This window comes from Camelina sativa, chromosome 20, assembly GCF_030686135.1.
Source record: "Camelina sativa cultivar CO46 ecotype springtype chromosome 20, ASM3068613v1".
Lineage (NCBI taxonomy): Eukaryota > Viridiplantae > Streptophyta > Magnoliopsida > Brassicales > Brassicaceae > Camelina > Camelina sativa.
Genome location: NC_141899.1, coordinates 26,729,236 through 26,735,370, shown reverse-complemented (window position 1 = coordinate 26,735,370; position 6,135 = coordinate 26,729,236). Strand labels below are relative to the sequence as shown.

General features: G+C 37.1%; 1 pseudogene across 1 annotated transcript; it reads right to left on the bottom strand.

Moving 5' to 3' along the window:
- On the bottom strand, positions 1–926 carry LOC104771335 (E3 ubiquitin-protein ligase ATL23 pseudogene; annotated as a pseudogene). The gene has a single exon (XR_015592331.1). The product of XR_015592331.1 is annotated as an E3 ubiquitin-protein ligase ATL23 pseudogene (transcript).
- Between the last annotated feature and the right edge of the window lie 5,209 nt (positions 927–6,135).

The following is a 6,135-nucleotide window of genomic DNA, read 5'->3' as shown; positions in this document are numbered from 1 at the left end:
TTTGACAAAATTTTGTTGTAATTTACTCTAAATTATTTCATGTACACATGAAAAAAAAAAACAACTATAATACCTGGAAACTTCTCTATGTAACGCTTACACAAAAGGCAATAAAAAGAACAAAGAAGGGAAATAAACGAAATGTGTAATAAAGAAGGAAAGAATATTTATGAAGATTCTGTTTTTCAACATGGACTTTGATCTTCACTGATTGGAGGAAGGTTCGGAGCCAGCTCGGCGCGGCAAACAGGACAAACCGTGTGGTTGGATAGCCATGTATCAGCACATAACTGGTGAAAGCCATGGTTGCAACCAGGAACCAAACGAGCCGATTGACCACTCTCGATATCTTCAAGGCAAACGGCACATTCTGTCGACCTAGCCATTACGGCAATCTCTTTCCCGGTGACTTTTGGGATTTTTTCGAGCTCTAACACGGTAAGGCCTTTACCGGTGACCGGCTTAACGGGTTCCGCGAATCGAAGACGACGTTCAATACGACGACGTGTGGAACACCACAAGAGGAGTAGATAGATTATGAAGATGATGCACATACCGACGCAGGGGAGGAGGAGGACCATGAAAACTGTAGATACCATCGATCCGCCACCGCCGGAATCTGCGGCGGCGGGGGTTGGTGGCGGAGAAGGTACTAAAACTTGTGTCATGAGTTTGTAGCGCATCTCACACAGTCGCTTGCTTTTGCTTTTTTTTTTTGGTTGCGAAAAAAAGCAAAAGAAGAAAAGGGAGAAAGAAAACAAAGTTATATATTCCACTGCTCGTTTTAGGTGTTGTTGCTTAGAAGTGAAAATATTGTGAAAAAGAGTAACGGCTATTTGTACGGAGAGGAGAGGACACGGTAGAGCCAAAATATCAGAGTCTAGGTTAAGCTAACATTATTATTATGATTTATTTATTTTCTACAATCACCTTTTTATTATTATTATTATTATTATTATTATTATTATTATTATTATTATTATTATTATTATTATTATTATTATTATTATTATTATTATTATTATTATTATATTTTTGTTTGTTTTATATACACCAGGTTCTTTTGCCCCATTGAATTATTACAAAACGTCAGCTTTAAATGGCAGTGAAAACGATCTGATATATGGCTTCCACTTACATATATATATATATATATATATATATATATATATATATATATATATATATATATATATCCAAATTAAATCGGTCAGATTTTTATTATTCAATTTAAATTACTATGAAAAAGAATTTATAATTATCATTTCATTTCCAAATACGAATTGCTAATTAGTAAAATACTTAGCATTGAAATTGAATGAGACTTAAAAAAAAAATTTGAGCAAACCTTAGTAAAGAAAACAAAAAAAAAACATATCAAATTTTTAAGAGGTTCAACATGAGATAAAGTAAACCGGTTAGTACTCTTTTGTTTTGTCAATCAAAATATCAATTCTGTGATCGAGCACGAGATAGCATATAGGATAAGGTTTTGTACTCTTATGTACGTGATGACATACTTCAGTTCAGAAACATTGTATATGCTATGAAATGTTTGGTTTTGTACTCTTATCAGTAGTAATGCAGTTTGTTTGGTTTTAAAGTTAAAGTGATTGTAACTTCGTCTTGTTATGAGACTGAGTTGGTTATGCAAAAACAAATTTCATTAAAATCAAAGAGTTTTACAAAGACATTTAGAATTATCGTAACACAGTTATTACATACATAAATGTATATGCCATACACTAAGAAAAATTCAGCAGAATGGATTTTGACGATGTTTTTCGTAGAGTAGCCTTACTCACTAACCGATCAGAAGATCCGTTATTATCCAACTTCATATTTGATTTCTCTTTACTACGAATTGTATGCAGCAACTTTTGGCTGACACTTCTTTTCACAAAACGTAACACTAAACCCGATGTGCCCAAAACTAATTCTGTAATGTAGACAGAGTGGCTCCAAAACTTCCGTACCACAGTCTCTCTGGAATATTTTGACGTCTCTGTAATTCTCTTCAACAAAACCACATATAGTTTTATCGTATCAAGCCAAGTACCCGAGCCTCTTGTGTTATTAGATTCCCATCTAATCGTCACCAGTATATTTCTCATCCACCAAATCTGCTCATTGCCAATCATATTTTGTCGCCAATAATTGACCCAAAACACATAAAAACTCGACATCACAACCCAACAGGGGATGTCGTTTTTTCTCTCGTGAGAGGAAATTCCTCCAAAGCAACTTTTCTGGTAAAACCTATCTTGTTCAGATCACGGCCGGCGCTGGCTTCTCTGGTGTCTGCCCCTCTTTCCTGTTTTTCTTAGTTTTCAATTTTCTGTTTTATGATATAAACCAATAACATCGGCAAAGAGACTCTCATGGATAGTGATACTTGTTATTGATTCATCATATCATCGTCCTTCTCTCATATGGAGAGTATTTTCTTCCGATCAACAACCGACATTGGTGTCGGAACAAGATCGGTGTCTTTCCGCCAAGGATAAATCTATGCGGCTTTCTTTGTTACAATTCCGATCTCTTTGGTCTTCAACACCATCGAGACCATGATCATATCTTCAATTTATCTAATTTGATAAAGGATTTTCAAACCCAGATCTGGGATCCAGGAGATTCAATTTACAAAATTGAAGATGATGAAATACGATTATGGATTGGTCATATAAAAGGAAGGCGTCTTATGGTTGTGTTGGAGATTGATTTTTTGGTTCTTCCGTGCATAACGAGATTAATTGTTCTCTACATTATCGGTGCTATTATTCTCTCGTTTTTTTATATTTATCTCCTTTAGTGTTAGGGGAACGTTGTTAAAATTCAAAACTAGAGATATTAATCATGATGATGTGATAGCACTTTTCCAATCCCACCAAATTGTTGCTCCCGTTCATGTTTATATTGTTTGTGTGATGGATTTATGGTTACCCCAGTTTGACCCCTGGTATCTAGTGCATATATATATATAATGTCATCTAAAGAATAGTAGGATGTTATAAAACGCATATTTCTTACCAAGATTTCTGAATGTTTACGGTGTTCGATTCTAAGTCTTGTGATTTTTTTGTTATTTACTTGAACATCATAGTGTCTTCGTATTTCTAGTTGTCATGTGTGTGTTCATTTCTTATACAAAATCTTTCATATAGTTGTTGGATCCACATGAAAAGTTTTCTATGTTGGAACTGCAATTTTCTGAAAATTGCAGGTTTTGAAATTGCAGGTTTTGAGACAGTGACTTTCCGGCGACTTTCCGGCCAAATGGCTGATCGGAATTTTTGGGTCGATAGTGCAATGGAAAGCTGGTAACGAGTACTACAAGATGGTATACTCATACGTACAAAACAGAGTTGATTTGAATACAAAATAAGAGTGTGAAGTGAGCTACTTGGGATGTTTGGGAAAAAGTCTCACATCAAAAACGGGTCGTGGCCTCTTGGACTCTTGGGCTTTTGGGCTCTTGGGCTCTTGAGACTGATGTAGGCTCATTTAATTTTTTGGAAAGACTTGGTGTGAACTCCAAGCAAACATGGGTAGTACTCCGAGAATATTTTCTTGAGACTTCTCTCCTTCCACTATATATAGAGGCACAACCTCTCATTATTTCTCACACACAAAAACACAAACACTCCTTCCTCTGAAGATCTCTCTCTCTCTCTCTCTTGCTTAGTCCAAGTAAGTTCTTAGTTTAGTAGTCTCGAGAGTATAACGTAGACCTGTTCGCTTGAGTTCTATTACTGGTGTGCTACTGTAATAGTTCGTGATCGGTTGTATCATGGGATTCATAAATCGTGATTTTCTGAAAGCACTTACGGCCGATTTATTGAATTAAGGAAAGAGATATCATATCTTGCCTCCGTGATTTATTTTATGCTTTATATTATGTTGTTGTAATTCGTTTCTGATTTCGTTATTTTAAATATAATTCACATATTTTCTCAATTCGATTTTTGCACTCCTAACAGTCTTAATTCAATGAATCCGCTTTCTGCTTATCGCTTTAAACGAATTGAGAATTTTTCGAATTTTTTATTTTAAAAACGATTTCAAAATCTTCTGAATAACTGTTTCTGCTTTCATCTTTCGGTGCTTACACGGAAAGTTTTTGAAGAACGCTTTTACTTTAATTATTTCTTCTCTACTCTCTCTGGTTTCCACGAACGCTCTTAATTGAGTGAGTCTGTGAAACAAGTTTCTGCGAACGCTTGTTAAGCGAGTTTGCAAAACTAATTCAGTGTAATTTAATTACTTGAATTGTTTGATTAATATATTAATCAGATATGTTTATTGTGAAACAGAAAAATGTCTGGAGACAACACCAACAACGTTGACGGTTCTAGAGTTCCTGCAACCCCTGTTGAAACTCCTGCGGAATTGGCTTTACGCCTTGCTAAAAAACTTGAAAACACGAAGCTTACCGATTCGGGTATGGAAAACGTGCGCCGAAATCTGTTCTGTAATGGATTAACCCACATGGGGATACCACCTTCGGCTTCCCAAGGGATGATGCTAGATAAGTTCGATGGCAAAGCTGTGTTCAAAACGTGGCAAAACAAGATGCGCTACTACTTCGCCAGCATGAACATGGAAAGGTACCGCACAGAGGATCCACCAATGCTTCCACAAGGTGACACTGATGTGTATGTGGTTGGAAGTATGGATAGCTGGGCTCAAGGAGACTATTGTTGCAAAGGTCAGATTCTGAACCGTTTGGTCAATGATCTGTATGACCTCTACAGTATGTACAAGACTTCAAAAGCATTGTGGCTAGCTTTGGAGACCAAGTACAAGACTGATGAGTCTGGGATGCAGAAATTCTCAACTACGAAGTTCCTTAACTTCAAGATGGTGGATTCTAAACCAATTATGGAACAAGTGTAGGCTCTTCAACGCATCTTTCAGGAGATCGATTTGGAAGGGATGTCGATCTGCAATATCTTCAAAACGAATTGCTTGATCGAGAAGCTACTACCAGGCTGGTCAAATTTCAAGCATTACCTTAACTTAAAGCGTAAGGCAATGTCTCTTGATGATCTCATCCGTTGGTTGAGAGTTCAGGATAACAAACATGGAGCTCATTCAGATGCTCAAAGCCAGGAGCATGATGTTCATGTAGCTGAGCATAAGGCCAAGTATAAAGCCAAGGGTAAAGGGATCAATATTCCTCATAAACCGTTGAAGGTGTCATCTAGACCAAACTTCAAGAAGAGCAACCTTGAGAGGAAGTTCAAAGGAAAGTGTCATCATTGTGGTAAGATTGGACACAAGGTTGATGTATGCAAAAGCAAAGCCAAAGATCTAAAGTTGCAGGCAAACCTAACTGAAGAAGATACGGTTGCAGTGGTTACTGAATGTAACATGGTGGAAGACAACCCAGTGGAGTGGTACTATGACACTGGTGCTACCACACACATATGCTCTGATAGGACCATGTTCACCACCTATATGCAGAACAAGTCAAATGAGCAGCTTTTCATGGGAAACAAGGCGATGTCAAGGATTGAAGGTAAGGGCAAAGTGGTTCTGAAGCTAACTTCTGATCGGGAGCTCACCCTGCAGATCGGGAGCTCACCCTGCAGAACGTGAAGCATGTACCTGATATGCGGAAGAATCTCATCTCTGGAACAGTGCTAAGCAAGCATGGTTTTTCCATCAATTTTGAGGCTGATAAGTTAGTTCTTAAGAAAAATGGGATGTATTTGGGAAAGGGTTTTGTTAAGGGTGGACTGATCAAGATGTATGTAACGACAGTCCATCCGAAAATTGTAGCTTCTGCTTCTGTTGCTGAAATGAAAGAAAACCATATTGCTTACTTGGTTGAGTCGTTTACTACTTGGCATGAACGTTTAGGACATGTCAATTACAAAACAATGCGAAAAATGCAAAACTTGAATTTAATTCCAAAATTCAAAACTAACCAAGAAAATGTGAAGTGTGCGTACAGGCCAAACTCACTAAAACTCCCTCACCACGCGTTGAAAGAACAATCAAACTTCTAGGCTTAATTCACACAGACTTATGTGATTTAAAGTATGTGCAAACTAGAGGTGGGAAGAAATACTTTGTTACCTTCATTGATGATTGCACAAGATATTGCTATGTATATCTCTTGCATAGCAA